The 27,502-nt window shown below is 40.4% G+C and overlaps 1 protein-coding gene across 1 annotated transcript in view; it reads left to right on the top strand.

Annotated features, from left to right (window-relative positions):
* The first annotated feature begins 17,322 nt into the window (after positions 1-17,322).
* THSD7B (thrombospondin type 1 domain containing 7B) overlaps positions 17,323-27,502 on the top strand; it is a 1,129,969-nt gene continuing 1,119,789 nt past the window's right edge. Inside the window, exon 1 of the mRNA XM_055123230.1 lies at positions 17,323-17,464. The gene's annotated coding sequence lies outside the window, so the exon portion shown is untranslated. The remainder of the gene's footprint in view (positions 17,465-27,502) is intronic.

Below are 27,502 nucleotides of genomic sequence, written 5' to 3'. Positions count from 1 at the left end.
TTTGGGGGGTCAGAAGGAAAGAAGTAATACATTTTAATTTACACTTGCTGAGTTAAAATGCCTGTGCCACACAAGGTAGAGATATGCCTTGGGCAGTTAGAAATGAGTCTAATGGGCTGGTAAAAGTCAGAGCTGGATATAGAGTGTGAGCCCCTCACCTGGGGGTATGGGAGTAGATGGAAACTCCCAGGGAAAACTTGAGTGAGAAGACTAGAGAGCCTAGGACCATTAACAGAGTAGTCCTGTCTTTCTGGCCATTTAGCAGGTGGATGCTAGTTGAGAAGTGCCACAAAGAGAAAATGAGATAATCAAGCCTCAAATCACAAGAGAACATGGTGTTTTTTGGAAGATTGTCTGCTAAATAAAGTAATCTGTGTGCAGCTTAACATTTCCAGTTTTCTCTTACAAATGGCTCCCAGTAGATAGAAGAAAGAAACTGATTCCAGAGACTTATTAAGTTGGTATTCTAGGCCTTCTTTGCCACTCTTTCCACTCTCTCCAGGCCCCTTCACTCAACAGTGAACTTGAAATTAACCTCTCCTTTCAAAATAATGATTTGCCAACATTCTATGTTCTGAAGATTTCTCTGTGTTAATGACACTTCATCCTTAAAGTGTGATAAAATACGTTTGGAAGACATGCAGTTAGTTTTAAATATTTCTGTAAGAGCTTCAAACCATTGTTTTTTTCCCTTTTATCTATCAAAACACTTTTCTTCAACCACAAGTATAATAGTATGAAGGCCATCTCACAGGTTTTTCCTTCTATTTCCTGACTAGCTGTAGGACCTTGTGCAAGACACCTGAGTTATCTGGGGCTCAACTTTCCTTATCATAAACACAGGAATTAGAATATATTTTTCTGGAGGTATCTTTCAGTTCAGAAGTTTTGTGATTCCGTAATTCAAGCCTTACACACAAATGCCATTTAAATGTCATTGGTTAGATCACCAAAAGGCTAATAATTGTATAATCAGAGAGAGATCAAATACCATTGAAATACTGTTCCTTAATGATTAAAAAATTCTCTATTACAGAAATAAAATAAGAAGCATTCTGTTTCATGTCAACATCTCTGTTTTGTTATGAACTCTAATTAAATTAAATCTTAAGAAAATTCACATTAGAAATCTAAAAGACCTATCTCCCTCCCTGACCGACTCTAAAGGTCATGAAAAAATGCCACATATTTTTGGGGAAATTTGAGGTACCTATGATCTTTGTCATCTCAGGCTGCTTTAACAAAATACCATCTGTTGGGTAGCCTAAGCAATCTCACAGCTCTTGAGGTCAGAGTTTCAGCATAATTGGGTTCCGATAGGGACTTTGCTTTGCTTTGATTGTGGTTGCCTTACTTATGGGAGAATGGGGGTCAGAGACACAGAGATATAGAGAGAATGACAGAAAGACAGAAAGAGGCTAGAGTAGAGGCAGAGAAGAGCAGACTGAAGGGGACTGACTTTTCTTTTCTTGTAAGGTATACATTCTACCCTGAGACCCTGCCTTCATGACCTCTTCTAATTTCCTAAAGTCCTTAACTACAAATATTAGCACAATAGCAATGAGGGCATCAATACATGATCTTATGGGGTGATAAATACAGCATGCTTCTATCACTAGAGGAATTTTCTTTCTATGCCTACCTTGATTTGGTTCATCTCTCAAGTGATAACACTTCCATTGTTTGAACTCAACAACTGATACAACACAATCAAATCTTACCTCAGTGTCCTTATTTGGCAAATAAGGACTCACTAATTAGGTTTATCCCACTTCCTCAACTCTCTCTTTATAACATTTATGTTGGATGGAATGTATTTATCTATTTAGTTCAGTGGACATGAGAACAGACCCTCAGATCAGTACTGTCTGATTCCAATCCGTCACTGCTCCCACTTTCTCATTTTGGGTGAGTCAATTCTTTCCAGAACAGTGACAGCCATAACCAAAATAGAGATCTAGGTGTGACAAAAGGTCTGTTTTAACAGCTTTCTGGCAACATAATAGAAAAGTTTACCAGATCAGGCACATTATCTTAATTGCTTCGGTCAAAAGAATCTCTAGATGTCACAAGTGGCTGCCTCTTTAGTAAAATTCTTGCTCTGACTGGCAAGGAGAAGACTGCAAATCTTCAACATATGGGTGATCACTTGACTATTTCATTTGTTTAGATTTTTCTCCACCCATTAGAAATAAAACTTTCAGCCCATGTCTTTTAAATTAGAAGAGTTTATGGGAAAATGTCAACACTCACTTCTAAGACAATGACAAAAATTAGCAATTGTCCTCCCTCCCTCCCTCCCTCCCTCCCCTCCCTCCCTCCCTCCCTCCCTCCCTCCTTCCTTCCTTCCTTCCTTCCTTCCTTCCTTCCTTCCTTCCTTCCTTCCTTCCTTCCTTCCTTCCTTCCTTCCTTCCTTCCTTTCTCCCTCTCTCCTTTCCTTCTTTCCTCCCTCCCTCCTTCCCTCACTCCTTCCTTGCCTCCCTCCCTTTCTCCTTTCCTTCCTCTCCCCTTCTTTCCTCCTTCCTGTCCTCTCTCCTTCTTTCTCTCTCTATCCCCATGTCTCTTCCTTCCTTTCTACCTAATTTGCTTCTGCTCTCTGCTTATGAATACTCTTGATGGGGTTCAAAGGACTATAAGTGGTACAGGTGCTAGAACTTGGGTTAGGTGTGTACAAAGCAAGAAACTTACTTTCTGTACTATTTTTGGCACTGACACCATTCTAAGTGAACTACTAACACATGTCTTTAATCCTTGTCTATCAGAGCACCTACTGCTGGAACTGTTCGCCTAGGCACTATGGTATATAAGTGATAGAAGCATGCTAAGGACTTCTGCCGGTAACTGGATCAAAGTGAGGACATAAGCAGGAAGCCAAATCAGAAAATCAAGACTGGGAGAATAAGGAATAAAGCTGAAAAACAAGATGTGAGAATACATTCGGGGAAAATAAGAATATAAAATTTAGAATACAAATTCTAGTTAAGTCTACATTACAGTTGACAAATGCAGAAATAACAACCTATCACGTAATACAAGTACTATGCAAAGAACCAGGCAAGGGATTGTGATAGTGACTTTTGGCTACTCCCTTTATAAATTTAGAAAAATCAATGCTAAGATCTGAACTGCAGGTCTGGGGGTGAGCAAGCTAGACAAGAGTGTTGACCCAATGGATTAATGCAGCACTGAAATTGGTAGCAAAGACTATAGTTTAATGACAATAATACAAGAAATTAAAAGTTATTTAGAGATAAAGTCCAGTGGGTAGGATAGGGTACTTGCCTTGCACACTGCCAAACTGGGCTTGATCCCAGGCACCCATATGGCTCACCAGGAGTGATAACATGAATACAGAGCCAAGAGTAATTGTTGGATATCAACCCTAAGTGCTTTAGTCTCTATCAGTGAGTTGCCCCTTTCCTTCTCCCAGAGAAGCTTACCATGCCCTTGCTAACATCCTGAATTTAGTCAAAGTCTATCTTCAACCTTCCCTTTGTGTTGGATATTAACCCTAAGTGCTTTAAGCTTAATCAGTGTATTGTCTCCTTTCTTCCTCCTAGAGGAATTTATATTACCCTTGCTAGCATCCCTAACTTGGTTAAAGTTTATTTGTAATCTTTCCCTTGTATTTTACCTCACATTGTCACAGTCCCCCATGTTAATCTTGATTGTTTGTAGAACAAAACTTTCTGGTAATTCTGAACTTGTATTGATACTGCTTTGTATTTGAAGTGCTGTATATTTGTACTTGCTTTTCTGTTTCCCCTATAGCCTTTTTATATGTTACCATAGAGCAATGTTCTTTGATTAAACACAGACAGACCATTACTGCTATGCTCCTAATATTTGGAAGTTGATTGACTCTGAAATATATCTGCTCCTGGGCATAATTACTTGATCATAACTACTTGACTCAGGCTTCAGTTTCTGTAGTTCCTGACACCCCAAAGGGGAGGTGGGATTGGGATGGACCCAGGACGAGTGGCAAAACTACCCGGCATCGAAATGGAACATTCTAGAAAGTGCAAATGCAAGGTTTTCATGCAAACTGTTACACTGTTACAACTTTAGAGACAGGACCCCCCCCCCCCCCACACACACACCCCGGGGAAGGACTAGCTGAACTGGCCTGAGGACTTAGTCTGGGATTTACGGTAAAAGCCTTGCTTGCACTCAGAGCCCAGACAACCAAGTGTTTAAAGCCTTGTTTGCTCTCAGCCCAGAGAACTAAGTGTTGGAATCTTTGTCTCTTACTGAGTTTATCCAAACAACTGCTAGTATCAATAATTGACACAATTAGAGGGAAACATAAAAGCAATACAGTTTCCCCTGGGAGACAGTGTGTCTCCTTGAGTTGATCTCCCTAAAAGAATTTCCTCTGCCAAATGTTTATCTATGTAAATAACCACCCCCCCTCAGATGTTCTGAAGTATGCTAGCAACTCTGTATTTAAAAGGCCATTTTCACCATCAGACTGTGGTCCCAAGCCTCCCCCCACCTCTGCGTCTCTGTTGGGGGACCCTGGGGAGGTGGGGAGGTAGGGAGTAGGGGAGGCAGCTCAGGGCTACTGAATGCACACTGGTGTCCAGCAGCAGCAGCAGACACCACTTTTCTTTTTGTGATTACACAAGTAATCCCTATGTACAAATAGATATGGCCCAAAATTAAAAACCAACAACAAAAAACAAAGAACAAAAATTAAAGTTGTTCAGAAAGAAAAAACATACCATAGTGTGGATTAGAAATTTATTACAAGTATACTGAGAAATCTTTGGAGTGTTTTAAGAAGAAAAAAGATGTCATAAACATCTGGTTTTAAAAGATCACTCTGGGGGTATAGAGATAGTACAGCAGCTTGTATTGCACATGGCTGACCAGGGTTCAATCTCTGGCATACCATATGTTTCCCTGAGCACTACTAGGGGAAATTCTTAAGTGAAAAACCCCTGAGCATGACAAGGTGTGATCAAAACACCAAAAGCCAAAAAATAAATAATAATAAGGGAAAAATATCACCTTTGTTTCTCTACAGAAAATTTATATAAAGGGAAAGGTGTAAGAAAACTCATGTAGATACTACTTACATTTAACATAAAAGACTTGTTTTTTAGATCAGGATAGTGATGACGATGGAGTAAAGTGAATGTGTATGGGATTGATGGCAGAGATAGAAATAACAGAACCAATACTTTCATGAATGAAAAAAAAAGGAAATGAGAACTTTATATACTTTGTTTTTTATTTATTCATTTATTTTAATTTATTTTATTGAATCACCATGTGGAAAGTGACAAAGTTCTCAGGCTTATGTCTCAGTTATACAATGCTCAAACACCCGTCCTTTCACCAGTGCCCATATTCCACCACCAAAAAGAAAAAAAAAAGAAAAAACCCAGTATACATCCCACGCTCCACCCTCCAACCATCCCCCCTGCATAACTGAAAAATTTCACTTCCTTTTCTTTTTACCTTGATTACATTCCATATTTCAACACAATACTCACTATTGTTGTTGGAGTTTCAACACAGAACTCACTATTCTTGTTGGAATTTATCCCCCAAGAATACAGCCCTATTGACAGAAAAATATTTGATAATTAGTTTTCCAATGATGAGAATGAAGAGATATAAAGTTGCGCAGCTGTGGTAGCGGCCACGTGGTTTTAGGATTTCTGTATTTTAGTAATTAAATCCAGGGAGATTTAAGCTGGAAATGGAATCATTTCCCTTCCTGGGGCAGCATGGAGCAAAAGCTTAGTTCACAGTCTGGAAACATGGCTGCAAGCACTCACTGGAACCCCAAGTCATATAGCTGGCTCTGGATCCTGCTCGTTCAGCAGCAAAGTGGCTGTGCAAAGGCATGGCCACCCGAGTCGAATCTCAGCGGAGCTCGAGCCGGCACCGGCCCTGGCTTGAGACTGCCCAGGCATGGGATTTTATATACTTTGGGGTTGAACAACTTGAATTATGGCTAAATATATTGAGACAAGGGAGATGAAAATAAGCTTTTTTGTGGAAAATCAGTGTTCAGTTGGATGTATACAGTATTTGAGAAAAGATGTGCAGTTGGAAGCACACAAATAATGTCAGAAAAAGATGCTGAACAGGCACTTGCAAGTAGGTTTAAAGCATTGAGGAATCCCTTGTGTTGGTATGTCAGGGATAGTGAATGTTCACTGTATATTCATCTGCTTTCTTGTGTTTTCCACTACCTTACATTTTGGTGAGGATCCTGTGATTGTTATGGTCCATAGAATATGTGATTTTGGACACATATACAAAAGAGGAGATTTGAGATGCTGCCAAAGAGAGCAAAGAAAGGCAAAATGGCAGAGTTATGTGAATGAAAGAAATTTGTGTTAACTTGGTAAAGTTGGAAGAAAGTGAAATAAACCTTTTTTTATTAAACAACTTAAGTTTGGTGATTTTTTGTTAGTTATTAGAGTATGTAGGAGATTTGAGTAGTCACGTTCAGATGATTCATTCAGTAAAACAGTTGACCAAAATTATAGAAAATATTCATTTAATGAGAAAGTGTAGGAAGTGAAGTGAAGCATGGTCTAGTAACTTAATGTGCTCTAGCATTCAGGGCTTGAGCAAATATAGAAAACTAAGATTATGTGATACCTGGGAAGCTAAGAAAATATAAAACTTATGAATAGAAACCTTCTGAGTATTGTAATATAAGAAAAGACTCTTCATTATATGAAGACATGGCAGTGACAGTTGTGTTTGCCCTGCATTGTTGTTGTGAGAGAAAGTTTTTTGCTGTCATTTATCAGAATTAAGTCATGAATGTAACATTATAAAAATGGTATGTTGAGACTACATTTTAAGATAGCAGGTAACAAACTCCCAGGGATTGTTTTTCTCTGGCTCTGAACTTGGGCATGTACAGACAAATTCAGTGTGAAAGGCTTCCTGATTCACCTCACATGAGGTTAGATGCTCCTTCCTGAGCATCCACTGTGTCCACAGGATGCCTCCAAGACTTGTTATATTGCAGTTTACGTGTGTCTGTTTCCTCAGATAATCATTTGCTCCCGGACTCTCCCCACGGCTTCTAGAGGTACTTGCCATAAAACAGATTCCTAGTCAGTGTTTGTTCAATGAATGAATAGGACACTTGGCAAGATCAGTGCCCACCAACATAAGGTTATAAAAATGCTGTGTTTATTTAATAGGGGGGGTAGTTTTTTTAAACCTCACAAGACCAAATGAAGACTAACCCTCTGACTCATATTTGTCATATAAGTAGTCTCTCAAGGACTATTATTATATGCAAATAATTGTGAATTGGAAGAAAAAAAAAGTGTCTCTCTTAGTCTAGTCTCTTACCTTAATAAGGTCACTATGCAATGGAAAGAATGAGGCTGACAGCTACAGAACCATTAGAAATGAGTTTGGAATGGTGCAATTTAACTGAAAAAGTAAATGGCCTAGAGTACTATAGGGGGAAAATATGAAATGAAACCGTATGATATTATTAGAGGAGGTGAGGAGGTCAAATGTGGAAGGTTAGGTAGGCAACCATTGGAGCTCAGTCAGAGCTTCATAAATTATAAAGGAACAAATGAGGAGAATGCCAAAACCAGTGGAGAAGTCACATACTAGACATTGACAAGGAATTTGGCTAGAAAGATAGGATGGGGCAAGATGAGGAAAGATCAGGAAAGTCAGTAAGTGGACAATTTACGACATACATTCTTCAACCTTTATTGAGTGATTACCAAGATCCAGACACAATTGTTAAATTTGGGGTGTATTCTTGGGTGATCCCATGTGAATCCCATGAGGGGTTCACATTCTTAGAAAGTGGGGAAATAGGGGATACAGGGCCAGCCCCCGCCAGGGCCGGGGCTCCGCTCCGGCCGGCCGGGCTTTTGGCCCGGGTGCCCATGTCTCTGCAGAGCCGGTGGATGTGGAACGAGCGGGAACCAGAGACAGCTTTAGGAATTGGGGTTCCAGCAAATGCTTGCACCCGTGTATGGAGACTGTGAACTAAGCTTTTGCCCCACACCGGCTAATGGAGGAAATAACCTTCCTTCTTGGTCTCTCTCCCCTCCGGGAGACGGCGTGGTGTACGACATTTTATGGGTCCGTTGAGAAGGTATGAACTTTTGGCGCAAGGAAAAAAAAAAGTGTGCTTTGAACTTGAAACAGCCGCGGGATACAGGGCCAGCCCCCGCCAGGGCCGGGGCTCTGCTCCGGCCGGCCGGGCTTTTGGCCCGGGTGCCCATGTCTCTGCAGAGCCGGTGGATGTGGAACGAGCGGGAACCAGAGACAGCTTTAGGAATTGGGGTTCCAGCATCCGGCAGAATTTTCCCTGGACTTTATACAGAAATCCAAAACCGCGCGGACGCTACCGCGTCCGCGCGACTTAACATTTATAATTGTCAGCAATGTGAAACGGTTCCTTTTGAACAGGTCTGACTTGGGGGGGAAACTCCAAATAATAACAGTAAGTTTTTGTTGAAATATTGAAGGTTTTTAATGTAGCAGCCAGCTCTCTGGACTGTGAACTAAGTGAAAGCCCTATGCTGGCCGACGCGGCGTGGCGTACACCATACTGTGAGGCGCTGGAAGGAGGATGAGGGGGAAAAAGGAAAAAAAAAAGGGAAAAGGAAAAAGGGGGAAAAAAAGAGAGAGAGAGAGAGTTATGTACTTGTAGCAGTGGGGCTACATATCTCTTCATTTCCAGCAATGAAAAACTAATTATCAAATGTAGTAGGTCTGTCTCTCTTGCTTGGAAACTCTAACAACTATAGTGAGTTTTGTGTTGAAATATGGAATGTAATCAAGGTAAAGAAAAATGAAGTGAAATTCATTAGTTATATAGTAGGGGCTAGGGGGTGGGGGCGGGGGGTGGTATACTGGGGTTTCTGGTGGTGGAATATGGGCACTGGTGAAGGGATGGGTGTTTGAATATTGTATAACTGACATATAAACCTGCGAACTTTGTAACTTTCCACATGGTGATTTAATAAAAAGTTTTTTAAAAAAAAGTATATTAGTGAAGGGAAATGGGAAAATTGAAATTCTTTTCTCTGGAAGAAAAAAATTGAACTTAAAGCCAGATTCATAGTCTATATATAATATATATTTGCTTACACTAGAAACATTTTTGAAGAACTTGTTTTATTTTTTTAAATTAAAAATCTTAGCATGGCAAAAAATAAATAAATAAATAAATAAAATAAAAAAAAGAAAGTGGGGAAATAATAAACATAGAAACAACACAGAGAAAACTTACTTCAAATTGTGACAAATGTGGGACTGGTGAGATAGTACAATGATTAAGGTGCTTGACTCACAAACAGCTGGGGATCAAGACCCAGGATTGATCCCAGGGTCTTCATTTGGTTCCCTCCCCCTCAGTATTCTCAGAAGTGATCCCTGAATGTAGCGCCTCTGAATTTAACCCTGAGCATCACAAGGTGTGACCAAACTAAAAAAAGTGTGTGGGGGGGGGGAATAAATGAAAAATATGCAGGATGAGGATATAAAGAGATGAACTGTGCCATTTCACATAGGGGAGCTCCAGAGAGGGCTTTTCTGAGGAGCTGATCTTGTCACCCACATAAAGTGACAAGACAAAGAGAATTTGTGGGTTCTTGGGAATCAAAGTGATATGACAAAATAGCTCAGGAAGATAACATATAATATAGAGAAAGATGGAAAGGCTATGTAAAGCCACAAAGAAAAATGGCATAATTCAGAATCTAAGGAGTCTACATTGAAAAACTTTTGTTACAAAGGTTTATTTTACATTGTTTTTCTTTCAACATGATATATATTGGACAGTTGTTTTATTTCCCAGATAATTGGATATTATAGTTAAAACAAGTTAGGAGAGAAAACTTCTATTTGTTCCATTCTACTTAGCACACTCTTGCTGTGATCTGTGGACAGTGGATCAGTTTCCATTCTTTTTCACCCCTTATACCTGTAAGTGGACCTGCTGCCCATAAGATGGAGTGCTGTCCTTGGATGATAACAATATAGACGATACAAGCTCACTTACCCATCTTGACAAAGTCATGCCTGTGAGTATTTCATGGCTTTGTGCCCAGTAGTAGAGGATCAGGGTTGCCAAATCTTTTGGATAATAACAAGCTCCATTCTTTATAACACCTGGTCTTTACAAGCCAAGTCATTATGAATGTGATCCAAATTGTCACTCCAGGGGTTTTATTATTTCCAAACTCGTCTGAGTTGTTATTCATGAAAGTTACTCTTCTCATGTTTCCTCATTTAGTGTGGATCAAGTGACTATTTTTCTTGATTAAGCTGTAGCTTGGTGATGATAAAGAACACTGGGTAAAACGGGTTCAAAACACCCTAGATTTCTTAATCAACATATATGATCAGAAGATGGGAACTAAAAACAGAGAACTCATATATATTATTGGGCAAGTACAGGTGATTCTAAGACAAGGCTCAAGAACCAATGTCACAGAGGTGCCAAATGGAGAGTAAGAGAAGCTCATTATTGTCCATTCTCTCCACATTGCTTGTAGGTGATGAGAAAGCATTCCAGAAATAGCAGTTGAGATAAAGATGTTAGGATTTTGTATCCTGAAGTACATAACTCTGCCAGACATGGGCAGAGGGGAAAGGAAGAAGTAAAAATGGAGATGGCCTTCCAAATATCCCATTAGGTTCATAATGTCCTCTGCCTTTACATTAAGCTACTGTTGTCTCTGCACTGGAATAATGGGCTTTGTTCTGCTCTTGTTGCTTTGTGTCTTCATTGCATGCAGGAAAGTTCTTAAAAGACTAAATTAATTGTTATTACCTAGTCAAATCCTAGCTTCTCTACTTATCTTAACTTTCTATACCTCTGTTATAAAATGTAGTTGATAATAATGTCAGCCCTATGGCTAGTTGAGAGGATTAAATAATACATGTAAATGACTCAATTAATTGCCTAATATATAGAAAAATCAATAAACTTTACATCATAATATTTTGGATCTCAGACCAAACATGATTTCCTCTCAGAGATCTTGCCTGATTCTGACCCTGCCTTTCTACTCCCATTCAATGCCTTCTTTTTCCACAGACATTCTTCTTTAATTTCAGTGTTCATAGTCATTTGTACCATTTGTACTTTTGTTTATTGTATGATACCCTCAGTAGATTGAAGACTTTATGAAGGCAAAGAGTCTGCCAAATATATCATCAACTCTCTGACATGTTGTATAGTGCCAGGGACATAGTAAGTATACAACAAATACCTTGAAGTATAAGTGAACAAAGCTGATGTCTTAAAACTAAGTTTCTGAGTGCTGAGTTTCTGATGGGAAAGCCTTGGAACCTCAAAGGGAATACTGCTGGGCCAAAAGCCAATAGAGTTCCACCACAGTGCTTTTCAATATATTTTCTTTTATATTGTATTTTAAGATGTTGAAACATCAAAATCAAACTACTGGACCAAGCACAAAACTTAAATTTCAATGCCAGGATTAAATGCTCTTTTTAGGCAGGAAAAAAATATTCAGATTTGCCATAAAATATCATCCAACTGGAGTGGGTCTGAGTGAATTGTGTAAATGAGACAATCATGGTTCTTTCTTCTTCCTCCCTTTCTCTTTGTCCCTCCCCAAATGACTAAAAGTTTGACTCATTTGATTGCTTCAGTGGATGGGGTATAGGATAGACCATAATATAGACGGTGACTTTAGAATAGCATATTCCCAGATTGTATATCTAAGATAGAAGCTCATGCTTTCATTTCTCACACCTGTTTTGTTTTTGTCTACGTATCGTCATTTTTTACTGAATGGCAATACTTGATTATTTTATTTACATAACATGCTCCCATCTAAGCTTGTTATGAAGACCATGGGATTGAGAAATATAACACTAAGTACAACAGCAAAAAAGAAAAATATATTCTAGTAGCATTTGTGAACACTTAGGTTACTTTTTTCTGTGGTTTTCTTTTGGTGGAATCCTAGTGACAGGATCCCTAGAGACCACCCACCATCTCCCTCTGCCCTTCTTCTTTTGTTTCACTTATGAAGGTGATTGGAGCTTTAAGCATCTGTTTGTGGGATTTGTGTGAATTTTTAATCTCCAGCTTATTTTCCATCCTTGGAACACTGATCTCTTCTTCAAACATAATGATGTCAACTATTTTTTCAAGGTCTTCTGAATCCTTCTTTGGCCACTTATTTTATAAAATTTTATAAAAAAAATTATAAAATTATTGCTCCCACTTATAAGTAATTGTTTTTCCATAATTACCACACCATATTTGATGGAGTTCAGACAGTAGGCAACAAATCATAGAGTAATATATATATATATAACATATATATATATTGTAAGACATCTCAACTTTCTGTGATATTGTTCAGCTGCATACAAATCTGGTATAAGGAAAGTACAGACATTTCAGTAAGACAGTAATATATATATAAATATATATACATATATTATATATTATATAAATATATAAGTAATATATAAATATATATAAAGTACAGACAGTAATATATATATTATATATTATTGTCCACAATAATATATATAGTATATATATTATTATGTCTGTACTTTCCTAAATGTCCACAAATGCTATTGGAATATATATATATTATATAATATATATATTACTGTCTGTACTTTATATATATTTATATATATAATTTCCTGTACTTTATATATATATGTATAATGTATCCTGTACTTTTTATATATATACATATATATATATTGGAGAGCCAGGCAAGCTACTGTGGGTATCTTGCCTGTACGGGCAGAGCCTGACAAGTTACCCGTGGTGTATTTGATATGAAAAAAATAGGTCTCATTCCCCTGACCCTGAAAGAGCCTCCAATCGTTGAGAAACATGAGTAAGGAGAGGCTGCTAAATTCTCAGGGCTGGGAGGAATAGAGACGCTACTGGTGCCCGCTCGAGTAAGTCAACAAACAACGGGATGACAGTGATACAGTGATTGCTCCCTCTAATTTCCTAGTTTTCACTGAAGTCTTTCTCTTTGTCTATGATAGGTTTTTAGTATTTCTTACCTAATCCAGATTTTAAGGGCAGTGCTTTTATTAAGGACCAAAGCTAACTATCGTGGCCAGAAACTCATTATCAGTAAAATAGAAAATACAAATTGAGAGTTTGAACTAGAAATGTCTGTACTTTCCTTATACCAGATTTGTATGCAGCTGAACAATATCACAGAAAGTTGAGATGTCTTACAATGAATAAACTAAAATATCTGTTGTAAATTTAGTCCCTTAATGAAAAGGGACTATATTGTAGTTTAAAGTTGTCATAAAGCTAACAAAGTGTAGCAATGGATAAAGTTCATATTTTTCATTTTAGAATGAATATGTATATTATTCTATATTAGTAGTATTATTGCTATTATTATTATTATTATTATTATTATTATTATTATTATTATTATTTTGTTTTGAGACCACACTTGGTGATGCTTTGGGCTTACTCCTGGCTCTGCCCTCAGGGATACCTGAGGATTCTTATGTGGTGTCCTTACTCTAACCCAGGTCATTGCACACAAAGCAAGAGCCTTACTATTGTACTATTGCTCCAATCCCTTAAATTATTTTTAAGAAGCTTGATGAACAGAATGTAATTAATTATAGCTATTATTATTTATTATATGCATATATTTTTAAATGAGAATGCTATTCAGAATTGAAAGGGCTATGCTTGGAGTATCACGTTTCACTCAAGTCAGAGAAGGAATCCGGAGTTCCGACCTCCATCAACAATCAAGAATCAGGGATGCTGTCTTATTTGCCAAATCGTCAAAAATCAGATGGGCTGGACACAAAATGAGATTTAGAGATGATCACTGGACTAGAGCTGTTACTGACTGGATCCCACGGGATGTCAAAGGAACTCGTGGCACCCACCTATGAGATAGTCAGACTTCTTAATCAAGACCCTGAACGAAAGATTTGAGGCTCTTCTATTCCTGGAGTGAGCAGACACCATTGGGCTACACTAGCACTTGACAGGGATGAATGGAAACATTACTGGCACCCACTCAAGCATATCAATGAACAACGGGATGAGAAGTGATACAAGTGATATATTTTAAAAAGTAAAGTAGAGGACCTGATACTGGGTGCAGAGGAGGAAAGTTCTGTGTTAAAGATTAGATTGTTAGGTGAACTAAGCCTTTGCCCCATGTCGGCTGAGAAGGGGAAATATCCTTCTTCCTTGGTTTTTCTTCCCTTTGTGGGAAGAAGCGGCATAGTGTCCGCCATATTATGGAACTTTTAAGGAGGTATGAACTTGGTGGCGTGGGAGGAGAAAAAAAAAACGTGTTTTGAACTTGAAACAGCGGGACGCTTGGGCAGTCTTGGGCCAGGGCCGGTGCCGGCTCGTGCTCTACTGAGATTCGACCTGGGTGGCCATGCTTTTGCACGGCCACTTTGCTGCTGAATGACCAAGATCCAGAGCCAGCTACATTACTTCTGGTCCCAGCAAGTGCTTGCAGCCATGTCTCCAGACTGTGAACTAAGCCTTTACCCCAAGCTGCCCCAGGAAGGGAAATGATGCAATTTCCAACTTAAATCTCCCTGGACTTAATTACTAAAATACAGAAATCCTAAAACCACGCGGCCGCTACTGCAGCCACGGAACTTCATATCTCTTCATTCTCATCATTGGAAAACTAATTATCAAATGCTTCCTTGAGAGTAGGGCCGTATTTTTGGGTAATCTCCAACAACAACAGTGAGTTGTGTGTTGAAACTCCAACAACAATAGTGAGTTGTGTGTTTAAATATGGAATGTAATCAAGGTAAAGAGAAAATGAAGTGAAATTTATCAGTTATGCAGGTGGGGGTTGGGGGGTGGGGGGTGGGAGGTATACTGGGTTTTTTTTGTGGTGGAATATGGGCACTGGTGAAAGGACGGGTGTTTGAGCATTGTATAACTTAGACATAAGCCTGAGAACTTTGTCACTTTCCACATGGTGATTCAATAAAATAAATTAAAAGAATAAATAAAATGTGCCATATGTTAAAAAAAGATTAGATTGTTAAATGTATGTATATCATATGTAATCACTGATGTAAGCAAAGGGTTAATGAGGATGGGCTGATCTATTAAATTTGAATGCATGCTGACAGCAAATTGCCACCTTAGAACAATACATATCTCACTTCTAAAGAGGAAGCAGGGTATATAACTACAAAGATGTTCCTACAAGGCACAGACATTGTCCTTGATGACCTCTTTCCAAGGACTACAAACACAGATCTTTCAACCATATGGAAGTGTGTGCATGGGATGCGATTTGAAATTGCTGCATTTGCATTGATTCTGGAAAGCCTTGCTGTACATTTCAGGAGACTAGAAATGTTTTTCTTTGGCTGTTGTTCTTGAAGTTACTTAAACAAGACTACTCATTGGCTGTTTATCTTCATATAGATAAGATTACAATAAAATGTAATGGTTCAGTTTCTCTTTTTTCCTGGTTCATAAGATTGGCATTTTATTTCTTGGAAACAATAAATCAGTTTAAATTTGGGAAAATATTTTAGAATCTGGATGGCAGCTGATTTATTTTGAGAGTGATACCGGGGGCTGGAGTTATAGTATAACCCGTAAGGTGTTTGCCTTGCATCTGGCTGACCCGGTTTCATCGTGAGCATCTTATACGGTCCCCCCAGCACAGTCAGAAGTAATTCCTGAGTGCAGAGCCAGAAGTAACCCCTGAGCATTTCAAGGTGTGGCCCCAAAATAAAATCAACCAACCAACCAAAGACAGTAATGCCAGAAAAAAAAGGATCTCCTGAAGTGTGATGGGAGTGCTCACCAGAAGAGCAATTTTCTGTGTTCAGTCTCCCAGAGAGATGGCTCACAATCACGCACATCATACTCACATTTTCCTTTTCAATTGCACTTAAATTTTTTTCTGTGATAATCCTAGTTGCTCTATTTATGTCTTTAATCTAATTTGCTGATGACATCAAGCTTTAATTTTCTCGTGATTATTTTGCTTCTTGATGGGCACCCATGGTGTGCTGAGCATAGAATAAAATCTCAAAGAGACTATCCCTGCAGTTGCTGGGCTCACACATTTAAAGAGATATGAAAGGGGGAAGTGTCCTGTAGTTGGGAGTCCTCAAGCTTTCTTCCCTTTTGAAGAAAGTTCATTTCTCTGAACAAGCCTAAGAAGTTAGCTAGATCAAAGGTGTCTAAACTAGGAGGGTTTGGAATAAGTATCAGAGTCCGCAGAAGACTCTAAGGGCTGCTTATCTGCTCCCAGCCTCCCCCGCTGGCTCTCACACTCCGCCTGTCAGGGGCAGCGGCGACTTACATTCTCCACCCCTGCACCGCCTCAGACCTCCTCCACCCTGAAACCGAGGCAGGCTTGCTTTGCTCTGCCGCTCCGCCTCCCTCACCCCAGCACTGCAGGCCCCTTAATAAGCTGACCAGGGGTGGGGAGGGGGTTCTTGCCCATGTGTTGGTGCATGTGGGCTGACCACTAACTTCTGAGACCCCCTACGCAGAGGGAAGTGCAGGCAGGTGTAGACCTAGCTCCGGAGTCACCACCAAACTCTGACAGCTGCCACCTTCCCACGTCTCCCACTTAGCATCCTCTTCGTCTCCCCAACCCTGGAACACTAAAGCCTCCCTGGTCTGCAAAAAGAGACTGGGTGGGATGGCTCGAGTGTGCACGCTTTAGGATTTGTACCTGAGAGTTGCAGTGCGTGTTGAGGCAGGCGTGGAAACCGAGGGTGGGGTCGGAGGGAGGGAGGGGGGCGGACCGGGAGCCGTACTCCTACCTTACCCCGACTTCGCTTGTCTTCCCCCCACCCCCACGCCCCCGAAACCCCAACCCCAGACTTCCTGGGTCCGTGGCCCGAGCACCTGGCCAAAAGCATTGGCTCATCAGCCGGGCTGGGGAGTGTCCCCCTTCGAGGCCCGTCCCCCGGGCATCCCTCCCCCTACACGCACCCCAAGCTTCAAAGTTGCGGAATATAGGGGCGGGGGAGCGGAGAAGCAGAGGGGAAAAGCTGAACCCCCGCGGGGAGAGGACTGAGCGGGGGTACCCGGGAGGGGAAGGGGAGGAGGAGGCGGCGGGGGAGGGAGGAGGCAGCCGGGGGCGCTGCGCGGAGCAGCCGCCGGGGGAGGCGCGGTGCAAGGTGGCTCCCCGCTGCCCGCGGCTCCCGGGGACACACCAGGCAGCCAATCGCGGCGCGGAGGTGTACAGCAGATGGCGTCCGACTGCGAGATCCTTCCTCCCTCCCCCTCCTCCCCCTCCCCTCCCCCTCCTCCTCCTCCTCTTCCTCCTTCTCCTCCTCCCGCTTCTCCGGTGCCGAGGCGCCCAAGGCGCCCGCCGGCTCGCAAGACACTGGAATGGGTGGTCTCCCGACGCGCTGCGCCGTGCTTCCTGCGCTCGGAAAGCTAGCGGTCCAGCGTCTCTGCCAAGCTGCGCAGGCGGCTCCGGGACACCGGGTGAGTGCATCGGGCTCGGACCCGGCTCCGTCCACCCCGGGCAGCTTGCCTTTGCCCCTCCCTCTTCCCCGGCCAGAACCGTTAACTTGCCAGCGTCAGGCGCCGCGCTCGCCTTGCCCCCTTCGGGGACTCCTGTAGCCAGGGTGCTGTGTGCTGGGTGGGCTGCAGTGGGGCACCGAGTGCAGAGACCCACCGTGGGGCGGGGCCGGGAATTAGCATTGCAGGGTTATTTATGGGGCGCAGACTTGGAGCCCCGGAGCCCGGGGGATTGAGCGGCAGGCGCTCGCGGCTCTCCGGCTGGGAGCATCCTTTGAGAGGGCTGATGGAGGGAACCAGGGGTCCCCCAACTGGCTGGGGGAAGCCTCTGCGCTCCTGGGGGCCAGGGCTGCGGGCTAGCGGGGAGTTCTGCGTGTTTTGCAAACAGGTTGACTGAGGCTTCACTTTCCGTAGTGCTGAGAAATCTGTTCGTGGACATTCAGTGTCCCTTGAGGGCACGAGCCAGCCGAGAAGTTTTGTAGTTTCCCCTGTTTTCTCAGCAAAGTGTCAAGAGGCTGCAGCAACAGTTTATGTTGGCAAGGTTTCAGCGGGGGTGAGGAGCGAGCCTGGAGGACGGGACTCCGGGGTGGAACTTGCTGTCTGGCTGCAGATCCCGAGGAGAGAGGGGACAGGGTGTGAGCGGAAGAACCTAGGAGGGCGCCGCGGATTTTCTCCAGCAGCCTCCGCCTCCATCTGTACCTGACCTCTCTCCTTTCTCTCCTAACACCTCCCCTGTATCACAGTTCTTTAGACAAATAACCTAAATAACAAATAAAACCTCACTACGTTTGAACATTAGTGCACTTGGTTTTGAAGTTGGAAAGCTTGGAGGGGTGCGTGTGTGTGTGTGTGTGTGTGTGTGTGTGTGTGTGTGTGTGTGAGCGCGCTCATGTGGCAGCATTTAACTGTTAATCTTACCTGAAACACAAAAATAAAACTATTCCAAAGGGAGGGACTCTTGCTCCTAAGGGACTTTCTTAAGGTAAATGAAAAAGAAATATACTCTGAATCTCCGGTTCCTAGCTGTTACAGTGCAATTCGGTATGGTAGTAGGGGAGTTCCACGGAGAGGGATACCTGGCACGTTTGGTGGAGGGCATCTGAGTTATCTGGAGCACAGTTAGCGTCCAAGGTGGCCTGGAGACTTGGTGAGCAATTGGATTCTGGTAAATGACAATCCATGGAGGCAGTGTTCTTGGTGATTTTCAGGAGTGAACTCAGGATTTCCTGTTAGAGATATGGTACTCTGTGTCAGGCTGAGGGTGTGTGTGTGTGTGTGTGTGTGTGTGTGTGTGTGTGTGTGTGTGTGTGTGTGTGTGTGCGAGCGCGCATATGCTTGCACGTGCACACCCCCCCCCCCCCATTGCTCTGTAACTGGAGTTTCCCTTTTGATGGGTGGTCCTTGGATGCCAAAGTGATATTTCCCTGTCAGTTTCAGAACAGTGTGGGTTTGTTGGGTAACCAGAAGGTGGTGGTCTTTTGGGGTGCCTTTTTGTGCTCTTGACTCTACTACAGCTACTGGTTAAAGCAGTATGAAAACTATTTAGAAGAATGCTATCCAAGAAGTCCTGTCCAGTGGTAAGTAAAAAGCTTATGCATTTGTGGGTTTAAAGCTATCTAAAGTCCCCTTTCTTGAGGCTTCACTTTGATGTACCACTTTTTTTTAAAAAAATTCTTTCCATGGGTGCTACATCCTGCAATTCTTAGGGCTTATTACTGGCTCTAAACCTACGGATCACTCCTGGCCAGCTCTTAGGATTATGTGGGGTTCTGAGGATCAAACCTGGGTCAGCCACATGCTAGGCAAGTGCCTTACCCACTGTATTTTCTCTCCAACTCCTGATGTGCCACTGTTTTGAATCATTGATGCAAGCAAAATGAGGAGACTTGTTTTATAATTTAATTTAGATAGTTTTCAGTTTTCTGTATATGAATGCAAAGTGGATAAATTCTCTTCCTATGCTCTGGACGCTATTGTTTCCATTTGTGTGCTGAGTACAGAGGACTAGACTCATTTTATGGCAAAGTGAAAAACGTAATAGAGATAGAAATTATAATGCCATGGTAGAGTGACAGATCAGTTGTTGATTCCAAAGATGTAGGATAGTCTTGCACATAAGTATACATAGTTGCAACAGCTCTGAACACCTGCAAAACTAGAGGGTGCTGAAATTTGAGATCAGTTTGCCATATGGGGCGCAGAACAGAGTGTGGTCTGGAAAACAATTGCCTGCTGCCAGGGGCTTTGAGGTCTATTTTGAGGCTTCTAATAAAATAGGCTTGGGGTAGATCTTAATATTTAAATTGATGCTTGGACATGATCTTAACCATGCTTCTTAATCTCTCACCCTATTTTTTTCTTTTTGTTTTTGCATCACATCCAGTGGTGCTCAAATGTTGCTCCTGACTTTATGCTGAGGTATCACTCCTGGAGGTGCTTGGGGGACTATTCAGGTGCCAAACCTGGGTCAGCCATTGTATTAATACTGTACTATCTTACCAACCACTCACATTGTTATTAATCAAAGTTTTTGCTCGTTCAAAAGTTGAAAGTTGAATTGCTGAGAAACAGGAAGACTGTGAGGTAGGAAATAATTACTGATCATAAAAAAACAGCATAAACACAGACTCGTCAGTCTAAGAAGTGACTTTAATAAACTAGCAGCCAGAGGTTCCTTTCTGTTCTCTGCTGAGTGTGCCTTTTGCAAGAAAGTAGGTAAGGAATGAAAGGAAATTGGTACTGCAGAACTATAACTCACCAGAAAGGCGTTAAGGCCTTTGTCTATTTGCTGCATATTATTTTCTGAAAGAATATTCTTTTCTTAATGTCTGCAGAAGTTTGTGCTAAAATCACAGACTGCAGAAACAGAATAAAAAGAGAACTAAGTTAGTGGGAGAGGAGTGTCCAAACAAGAATTCCAAGGCATGCCAACTTGTTTTAATTGTACTTCTTAACTGAAGCTGTCATCATATAATTCCTTCAAAGGAACAAAATGTTGCCAAAATAGTAGTTTTTCTGTTCTTCACATCTTTATAAAGATTAGGCATTAAACTAATAATATCGTTTCAAAAGTTTGAATAGATGATGAAGAATAGTTGACTTGTTCTATTGAGCTAAGAGTCAAAATGACAAATGATACAATATATTAAATACACCATCAAGACAAACAGATTAAAGCAATCTAAGTAATGACAACCGGTGGAGAAAAGAGTAGCACAGAGCTTTAGAGACACTCTTCAGAGAGACGTTGGGAAGGAATGGGTTTTTGAATAACTGGAGGATTATACTATCAAAACTAATTTACATGAACTACTTAAATATGCCTTTGGATTTCTGAATATGAGTTACACATAAGTGCTTTATGTTTTAAAAAAGGACATTTCCTAATATATAACTAAAAAAGAAGCAGCTGCATTCACTTTAACACCAGACATCTTCCTAAATATAACATAGGCCCTTAATTTAGAACTGTTAACAGGATTAATATCTAAGTGATAATTAACATGTTAAACCTGTGAAAATGGAAGGATTTTTAAACCCCACTGTTAATTCTAGAAATTTTTTAAATTGTTAGTCTCTGGGATCAGTGTTTTAGCTGATTGTTTTGGTCTCTATTACCCTTGGTCCAAGAGGTTAAACATTTTATTTACCATCAACATGTTCTCATTAACTGCTGTTGTTTTATTTGATGTTTCTACTAGCCTTTTTCCATTTGTACCAGCTCACAGTTGCTGTGATGAGTGGAGCCAAAGAGGATTAGGCACACTTCCTCGTCAGTGTGTATGCAGCGCTTCACGAGGAGGAAAGAGAGATCTGAATCACTGAATTTTTAGGATTATACTTTTATTCTGAGCCATCTTGCCAAGAGTGGACCAGTTAGAGAAACTATAGATACTTGGTTATTTTTTCAGCTATAATCTATCCATGATTTATTATGAGCATGACAGAGCTACTAAATCAAGCAATTTATTTAAAGGGGAAAATGAAAGTTAGTGAAATCTAATTACTCCATGTCTTTGGCAGAATCCCTAAGCCGGCATTGAATATGTTGCAGAATAGAGTTTTTCTGCTGGTGAGGATTTCAAGCTATTGCACATGATAGGGAGGTGAATCTAAACTTGGTTAGTAAACTGAACTGTTAAGTCATTTGGCACATAGAAGAACTACTATATTTTAGGAGCGTGCATATGCTCTTATGAGGAAAAAAAACTACTTTTGAAAGGCACCGTGATTCATACAGGATATTAATTATTAGGTGTTTTTGCAATTAAATTTTTTAAAACCTCTTTGCTGTGATATGGGATTGTGTATGACATTTTTTGGAGTTAAAAGGAGGTGCTGGGGCCAGAAATATTACAGTGGACTAGGTAGTGGTTTAGTGGTTTTGGTACACCTGTATAGAGCTGACCCACGTTAGAGCCGAGTTACCACACAGCACTGCAGTAGTGATTCCTAAATGCAGAAACCCAGAGTACGCCCTGAACACAGCTGGGTGTAGCTCACAAACAACAACAATAAACAAAGAGAAAATAAAGGGAGACCCCCCTAAATACATAAATTAAAAAAAAAACAACCAAAAACCCAAAGTCCTGATTTCAGAAAAAGATTGGGCATAGACCTAGGTGTAAAAGTGCAAATCTTTATTTCCTACAGGAACCAGAAGCCTATCAGTGCTGAACTTAGGTATTTTGCAGCAAGGTACATGATGCTTGCTTTTGATTTTGCCTCTCTAGGCATATTTTAATTATGAACCTTTTGTAATTAAATATGCTGCAGCTAAAAACTGACTCCAAAGCAACTAACGTGCAGCTGTTCTTCAGTGCTTTCTCTGGAGAGGAGCCCTTCCTTGTGTTCCACTTGCCTGCATGAAGATTGGCTGCTGATTTGTGCTCTACTGTTATGTTAGTGAGCAGCTCATTACTTCTGCAAGAATCACACTATTGAGAAAAGCTCTCAAATGTCTTCACAGTTAGGCACCAGAGCCTTGGTCTTAAAGTACAATGTTGCTGTACTGCATGTTTTAATTTTGGGTGCTTGTAGGTGGCATTTTTAAAGCATATTAAGTAGTACACATAAATGAAAGATTTTAATTGTAAAAACAAAGGTTTCAGTAACCTCTCCTAAGAGAGTTTGCTTCTGGATGCTTCTTTATTTATTTCTGTCTTTCATGCATATGTCAGACATATCCAGGAAAATTTAACTTTTCACACTATTGCCTGTGAAAATATTGAAATGCTTCTGTACCAGTAGGTAAATAAATAGGTGCTGTTCTAAGTCTTTTTATGACCTCATCAGCATGATGTCCTGGGGGCTATTCCCTTGACCTTTTTGATTACTGTTATTTGAGCCACAAAGTGAGTCCCAATGTGGTTTGTCAGGGTGATGGGTGCGATGTAGCCCTCTTCTGTAATGTTGCTGAAATTTATCTAGTTGCTTACTGGTGCTTAAATCCTACCACATGGCAAGGAGTTATAATAGTATCTCTTGATATTTTTATATATAGCAATAATAAATACAACCATACAACCATTGGCATTATAAAAGAGTTGAACTTAACAACTGTTTAAATACATATATTTATTTTTCTAATTTAACATTTATATTTGTTAAAAAAACACTTAAACATACTAATTTGCACGCATTTTTTTATTACCAAAGTGCCAAAGGTGCTTAGGCCCATTGGTATTTAGATATTAATTCATATAAGGTCATAAACTTCAATTTAACCCCAAGCATAAAATAAGCCTACTAATCATGATCTTGGTAAGGGGCAGGACTAAATTTCTACAACTCTACATAGCTCTCTAAGACCATGTAATTAAAAGTATCTATATATGGAGTTGGTTCAGCAAGGGTTTTTTCCCCCTTTTCTCTTTTGGGGAAAAGGTAATTATTTTTCCATATCCATACCTCCAGAATGATCTCAACTTATTTTACATCAACCTCTGTGTTCTCATGTTCATAGGGCTTCATTTTCCTAGGACTGACCCATCCTTTGAATTTGAAATCTTCTAGTTTGTTATGGAACAGAAATAGATGTTAATGATGTTTCAAACTCTTTAAAGAACAAGTTTTTTGCTTTCTTCTGGGTGTCTCATAATAAAACAGGCACAAACACTGCAAAATAGAGCCTGCAAAACATAAAATAGGTTATTCTTCTTTGTTTAACAAAAAAAATTGCGATTCCAGCTTCTAGCTCACATTTATACATACTAACCATTAGCTTCCTATTACCTGCTTTCTCCTATCCATGATAACCTGCACCTATTACAAAAGATTCCAGATATGATCTTTCCACCCTCAACCCCCAGTAATCCAAATTCTATCAATCAAAACACAGTTTTAATTATCGTTCCACTGAGCTTTCTCTGATTATGCGAATTCACAAAGCCCTCTCTCTGTCCGAACAACTCAGGTGGTAAATTCTAATTTTAATGTTTGATTGAATCTATTTTCCTATTAGCATCTACTTGTGGAGTTCTGAGAGTAAAGGATTTGAATGAGAAAGGTTATTCTCATTCTCAACTAAGAATTCTGAAAAATCTTAGAGGGGAATATGATACAACATGGAGGCCTCCATGAAACAGCTCTCTGAGAATTTCTAAGGCAAGTCTTAAATAGTATCTAGGTAGGCAATAAGCATTGTTACTAATAACTATCTGCAACATGCAGTTTACTGGCTGTGTTCAGTAGAATCAGAATGCCTAATTCTCATAATAATGTTGTGAAGTGAGTTCTGTTATCTTGTCTCAATTTTCATACTAGTCCCCCTAAGAGACTTTTGATATCTTATCCCTTAAGAGTAAACCATAGCCGCTGCATCCTAGTCTGCTGGGCTGCAAAACTTTTTCTACTTCTTATACAGCAATAGTCCTGTGAATAAAAGTTTGAGTCAACCAATATACCTCTTAGTATCTGCTGGAATTTCTTCCAAATGTCGACACACCCTCCACCCGGTGCCAAAGCTTCTACACACAAAGGAGATGACTGGCATGAAGAGTATTGCTGAATTGCTGCAGCCTGAAAGGTAGAAGTGCCATTTGGAAATAGGGAAGTTTATATTTTGCTTTGGAACAAGCTTTATGTGTGAAGATATTAATATATTAGATGTGTAAAGAGCTTGAAAGCGTGCTCATAAAAGCATTGGCTTATTGAGGAACTATTGGAAGATTCAGAAAATTCAGGCATAGTTAGGAAACCCATATCTTATTCCTTCTCATTAGCAGTTTATCATTAATTAAGACAGAACCATTCTGCCAAATATGCAAAGCATTTGTTTTTGAAATGAGCACAAAGGGCTGGGATGAAAAGGAAAACTAGTAGTCAGATGTGAGTGTGAGTGGACTGGTGGTGGCCTAGTTGTTGATCAATCCCGTGACTGGGTTGAACATTCTGATCAGGCAAGCGCCCTTATCTCTCTTTCTGCTCTTTGTGTGTCCTGGCACGCAAGTGTCCTTGGCTGAAGGGGACACATTTATTAAGAGACTGATGATGCTTTGGGTAAGCAGGTGGGAAAAATCACTTTTGAAGACCCGTTTCTTAAAAGTGTTGTGCTGGGTCAGCTTGAGGTCTCTTCACATGAACTTCCACAGGAATATATAATAACCCTGTTCCTAATACTAAAGTCTCTGAACAATTTCTATAGAAATACAATGCTGGAGTATGACCAGTTTTTCTCTTTGCCTCTGGCACAATAATATATAAAGAAGCCCAGAAAATTCAACCTTGTAAAGAGAGATTTTTTAGTCATTCCAGGTTTGAATTTTCTCACATTCAGATTTCAAATCTGTCTAGAATTGTGATAGGTTCACTCAAAGAATAATGAGGTCCATTTTCTGTGTGTGTGTGTTGGGGGAGACAGGATTTAATCATCAGACAAGCAAGTGCACACCAGACTATTCTGCAAAGAAGGTGCATGCAGGTTCTCCCTGTTTTTTGAAAGTATCTGTTATATTGCTTGGTGTATGAAAGACATACAGCAGAACCTGTTTTACTTAATTGAAAAAATCCAAATGTGATTTTCACTTTTATGACAAAAGTCAAAAAAAATGAAACTAGCATCAGCACCTGCTGTAATAGCCCTTCTAGAAGCAATGTGCCCCTACAACAGCGAGACTGAGAGCTTAAGAAAGCGCTTTCCTCAAACTACAGACAGGCTATACATTTGTCTCACCAATCTGCTTCATTCTCTGTTGAAATAATGTTCTTTAAATTTTAGGTGCTATTGCTTATAATTTTTTCTCTGAATAGGACCAGAGTGATAGTGCAGTTGGACTGGAGCGATAGCACAGAGGTAAGCATTTGCCTTGCACACGGCCAACCCAGGTTCAATTCCTCAGCCCCTCTTGGAGAGGCAAGCTACAGAGAGTATCCCGCAAGCACAACAGAGTATGGCAAGGTACCCGTAGCATATTCAATATGCCAAAAACAGTAACAAGTCCACAATGGAGACATTACTGGTGCTCTTTTGAACAAATCAATGAACAATGAGACAAAAGTGCTACAGTGCTACATTGCTTATAATTACTGCACTGTATTCTACCTAGAAATTCCACCTGGGTCTGAAAATGCTCAAAAGCTTTGTTTTCCATATCTGTACATTGCTTGGTATGCACATTAAAATTGAGGAAATACATTGAAATTCAGTTTAATAACATATTTTGTAATCTGACTTTTATAATATTGGCAAAATATTTTGATTATGGGAGAGTTACTGAGAAGTTTTACATTGCAGTTAAATCTTTGAACTACATTCTGCTTTTTGTGCTTACTAGTGTGCCTTGGTTCAGACCAGCCCTGTGTCTACTCTCAACTCACTGAATACTCAGAGCTGTGGCTGCCGGGTGGACCATGCCTAAAACCAGTCCTCAGAATATACCACCTAAGGACCCGGCAAGCTACTGAGAGTATCCCGCCCACACAGCAGAACCTGGCAAGCTACCCGTGGCATATTCGATATGCCAAAAACAGTAACAACAAGTCTCACAATGGAGACGTTACTGGTGCCCGCTCAAACAAATTGATGAGCAACGGGACAACAGTGACAGTGACAGTGACCAACTACTTGGTGACCGTCAGGTTTCTTTCCAGGGCAAACATGCACCACCTTTTTTATGTGAGACTAAGTCACCCATTTATTAATTGTTCTCTTTAGTATTAACAAAACTAATCTCTTAAAAAATTTTAAGTAATTCCTTAAGTTCTCTCTGGAACTTTCACAGTTTGCCAAATAGGAAAATTCTTCTGTTACTTCTCTGCTAAGAAATAAAATCACATATGCTGTTCATTTGTGAAGATGAATCTGGTCTAGTGTTGGTGGCTTCTGCTTGATAGCTGTCCACATATATCATAGATTTGCCTCACCCTTCTTGTTTCCAGGATCAATCAGCTCAGTTTCTTTTTTTTTTTATTGATCTTCTGGTGGGTATAGGAAGTCCTATGTATTATGAAACAGGCATAGCCTCATATCCACTTCTCTCTGGGAAGGGAAAAGGTAACTTTCAGCTAGAACTGAACAGACACAGTTTTTCTAATTGATATTTGACTATATTTCTTAGCCTCTTTTCACTCTATCTTTATTATGATTTTTGTAGTCAGAAATGGCATGTGGCCTACCACAGTGATATTTCTCATCAAATTGTGGTCATCTTTTGGTAGGCTTGATTCATTTCCTGGCAGATAGCATTCTTCTCAGTAATATGAAGGGCCTTTCTCAAGCTGAATTTCTGACAGTCACTAGACCTCTGGGTTGTGGCGTGCTTCAATTGAAAAGGCAGAATGTGACATGCCTTTCATTGCATGGGACATACAAAAAAGCTTCTTTTCCTTTGTAAGTGCAACCTCTATTCAGCTAAACATGATATTGAGAAACAGTTTAATAATTCTAAATCTCTTCTGAGGACTTCCTATTTAACAGAGATAACTTAAATATGATTTGGGTTGCTTATTATAGGAAAAATATTAGCAACAGGATTTGGTTAGAAAGAATGAAAATTTTAAGCT

Source organism: Sorex araneus, chromosome X, assembly GCF_027595985.1.
Source record: "Sorex araneus isolate mSorAra2 chromosome X, mSorAra2.pri, whole genome shotgun sequence".
NCBI lineage: Eukaryota > Metazoa > Chordata > Mammalia > Eulipotyphla > Soricidae > Sorex > Sorex araneus.
The sequence above is the reverse complement of the archived record's forward strand: the minus strand, read 5'-3'. Positions and strand labels throughout refer to the sequence as shown.